Genomic DNA, 4,387 nt, shown 5'->3' with positions numbered 1-4,387 from the left:
GAGGAGAAGAGGAAGAGGAGGAGGAGAGAGAGTTTGAGGATTGCATTAGATGTCATAGGAGAAAGATTAGAGAGGTGAGAATGTTATAGGGTTTTATTTATAGGGGGTATTAGTTGTGTTTAATGCTTGGCCTAGGGTAATTTTGTTATTATTTGTGCAGTTAATGAGGGTATGTTTATGATGATAAGTAATTAATAGGGAAAAAGTTGTGTTTAATGCTTATTTAGGGTGATTTTGTTATAGCGATGAGGCTGGAGATTAGTGTTTTCTTTAATGAGATGTTTCTGTGTTTACTATTTGTAGATTTTTGTTTAAGAAAGATGGTAATTTTGAGTGAAGGTGAATCAATGGCATTTAAAAAAAGAAATCAAGTTCTAGATTTTTTTAAATAAAAAAATAAGTGTAATTATCTAGCTAGATGGAAGGCTGTTGCTTTTATTAACTGACTTTTAAAGTTTTCATTATGATATTACAATTATCGCGAACGTTTTTAGTAATTAATTAATACTTCTATATCAACTTGAGTTAGGAAATTTAAAGTTCCATTGTATATTTATTAATTGAACCCTAGTATGTAAAGGGTTTTTGTTTTTAGTAATTAATTAATACTTTTAGGCCCCGTTTGGCAAAGGGTTAAGGAGAAGGGATTAAAGAGAAGGGTTAACTTAGTTAATCCATCATGAAGGGTTAAAAAAATTCTAAACCCGTTTGGATACGATAGTTAAGACAAGAGGTTAAGTCTTTTGTGTTTGGCAAATGAAGAGGGGTTAAGGAGATTAATCTCATGATTTTTTTAAAAAATACCACTTTCGCCCTTATTGAAGATTTATAATACAACAATATTCAAAGATCCATTATTTTCCAATCTGAAAGGACCTCCAAAATAAAATTAAAAAAAATAATCCCTCAGCATTGCATGTCACAGTCAGTAAAACTTCAGAAAGTAAACAAACGATAAAATTGTTGATGTTTTTATGAAACGCATGGCTATAATAAGAGTAATCATATCATTTAGTTAAACTAGCACCCTTTGAGGAAGAGTTTTGGATGAAATTTTTTCTGTTCAGACTCTGATCTGATACTTTTCAGATAATGAAAAAACTTAATATTTGAAATTCTTTATACATAGGTCAAATCAGAAATTAATCTAGACCTGTGAGTGTATGCAAAAACAGAATACAGATAAAAAGAAAAGATAGAATGAGTCGGGAGAACAAGGAGAGACATTGAGCTGTATCTTATGCATTGTGCTCTGTCCGCATGCACCAAATAGAGTCCCAAAAAATATGTTGATTTTTCTGGATTGCCACTTATCCATGTCATTCTCAGTTTCGATACACAGATTTATTAGACATCCAAAATCACATATACCAAACAATCCCATCAAAAGGCTTGTAGTGTCATATAGCCATCTCATAAAATTTCCTCTCAACTTCCTGGGCATCCTATGATCACATAAAATAAGCACATCCCAAATGCCCAACAAATTCCAGCAATATTACAATGTGCAAAATTCTCCATTCCCAGCAATATAACAAGCTAATCCCATAGCAAATTTTATCACTAAAACAATGAGCAAAACACTCCATTCCCAGCAATATAGAAAGCCAAACCCACAGCCAATTCCAGCAGAGATCCCGCCTGAGAGTAAAAACAAAACAAAGCGAGAAAATTTCCAAAGCAAACACTACAAAATTGAACTTAACATACCCGAAACAGGAGTCATTTGGTTGAGGAAAAGGGCATCACTGCTGTAGGTGGTGACTGGCCTCAATTCTACCATACATAAACCTGGGGAGCCAATGGGATAATGTGGGCAAAAGGCAACTGTTGATAGCCAATGGGATAATGTGGGCAAAAGGCAACTGTTGTGAGCTGACAAACAAATTGGAGCTCCTGAATGCATGATAAAAACAGTACTAAACCACCAAAGCAAATTATATATAGTAAACTGCTTTTAGCCAATGAAAAGAAATTAAGAAAAAACAGTTACTATGCTGAAATTCTTTTGTCCATATTCTGGCATGTCCATATTCCAGAAAGTGTTTTTATTTTGCGCAAAGGCTATCAATAGACAAACAAGTCGCTTTTCAGTATACATTTCAGTAAGTTCAAGAAAGACCGTTTTAAGCAATCCGGCGTTGTACTTACCAGTAATAAACAAATACTCAAATGAACAATTACGCTACCTCAATATTTTATGAAAAGTATGACAACAAATCATAGCATCCAAATAATTCAATCAAAACAGTTAATATACCTCAAAATTTCTGTTGGATATATATTTTTAAAACTAGAGCAAACGCCTGCCTAAATTTTTTGAAAAGCAAAAGCAAAAGATATAAACGGTTTCTCCTAAACTTTTTGAAAAGTTGTGCTACCTTTTTGACATAAAGAAAAATTTAACATAATGAAAAAAACGTGATCAAAAGTTTGACAACGAGCACCAATTCGAACAAAAAAAACCCAACAAACGAGAGCTAAACAAACTCAAATCATATGTGTACGTAACTGGAAAAACAGCCCCAAAGCTCGACAACGAGCACCAATTCGAACCAAAAAACCCAACAATCGAGAGCTAAACAAGCTCGAATCATATGTGTAACTGGAAAAACAAAGATTAAACATACTTGAAACTTAAAACTTAGAAAGATACTTGGGTCTTTTTTTAGTCTGATATCAAGAATCATACTTGAACTTTTATCCTTATCTGCAGGAGCAAAAACAAAGATAAATATGATCATACTTCTATACACTGAAGATGATGCATTCTTCCAAGTAGTTGTATTGCCAAGCCATGAAGTTGAATATTTCTCAGTCTTGTTGTGATCCACAGTCAAACATGTAAGTATAAATTATTCCATGCTCCACTGTTTGTAATTTTAAGATGAAATAGTTTATCTCCTTACTTTCAATCAGGTTGCTATCAAAAAGTCTTCCATTGACATCCATTATCTATATATATTTACTGGTTCTCTATATTTTCCTAAGGAGCTATGGTTTATCATATAATTGTTTTTGGAACCAAAATTATGTGGCATCAAAATTATTTCAACAAATTGACAGTAAAAACTATTACAGAGAATGCTTGATTAAAATTAAAAAAATCCACATTTAACAATAAAGTTTCAGGTTTCCAAGAATTAGAATGATCTGGCATATTTATACATTGAAATTTTTATTTAATTTGGGTAAAGGAACTAGTTTTTGGAGAGTCTCTTCCCAATCAACCTAGCTTTATACGACAACCTTTGAACTAAAAAAGTATGCTAAAATTGCACTAAAAATTAGATTATTAAATTTTCAAAAACTGAGAGTAAATCAAAATGAACGTACCTCAACTCCTTTGCCTCCCGTCATTTGTGATTAGCAATTGGCTGAGAAAATCCCACTATGTAAAAGAAAATTTCTCTCTTTTTCTTGATTGTTCCCCTAAAAAAGAGTGTAAAAATTAGATTATTAAATTTTCAAAAACTGAGAGTAAATCAAAATGAACGTACCTCAACTCCTTTGCCTCCCGTCATTTGTGATTAGCAATTGGCTGAGAAAATCCCACTATGTAAAAGAAAATTTCTCTCTTTTTCTTGATTGTTCCCCTAATATACCTATTAATAGTTGAGAAAAATCACTCAGGTGAAAAAAGTAGAGGGAAATTTAGGAGGGAAAGGAGTAGAGGGAAACAATTTAGGGGGAAAGTTTTTCACCTGATTTCGCTGCTGATTTTCACTGCCGAACCCTCACAAGATCCCACTATGTAAAAAATTTCTCTCTTGTTCTTGATTGTTCCCCTAATATACCTACTAATAGTTGGGAAACTCAGGTGAAAAAAGTAGAGGGAAATATAGGAGGGAAAGGAGTTGAGGGAAACAAATTGGGGGGAAACATTTTCACCTGATTTTCGCTGCCGACCCAAGCAATCCAGATGAAGATATTTTTCCTAATTCCTCTGCTTGCCCTCGCGGGAGAACTGCCGACCCAAGCAATCCAGATGAAGATATTTTTCCTAATTCCTCTGCTTGCCCTCGCGGGAGAAGGCGGAATAAGCCTTGTTCCGCCTTCTCACGCGTAATAGTAAACCCTTGGGATAACGGGGTTAAACGGGTTAAAATGATCACGTGCGGGTTAACAAACACTTTGGCTTTTTTTACTGTTTGGCAGACTAATGAAGGGTTAAACCCCCTTAACCCTCCATTTACCCCTTTGCCAAACACAGCCTTAGAATACTTTAGCAAAACCGACGGTTTTGCTAATTATTCAGGCCAAAAAGAGGTTGGTTTTGAAAAACTGGCTATTCGAAACATACAGGACTACTAGTCCTGTATGTTTAGTGATCATTATTCGGCCACTAAACAAAGCTAGAAAATCTACGGGACTAGTAGTCCCGTAG

The sequence above is a fragment of the Asparagus officinalis genome, chromosome 7 (assembly GCF_001876935.1).
Source record: "Asparagus officinalis chromosome 7, Aspof.V1, whole genome shotgun sequence".
Classification (NCBI taxonomy): Eukaryota; Viridiplantae; Streptophyta; class Magnoliopsida; order Asparagales; family Asparagaceae; genus Asparagus; species Asparagus officinalis.
This window is presented reverse-complemented; position numbering follows the sequence as displayed.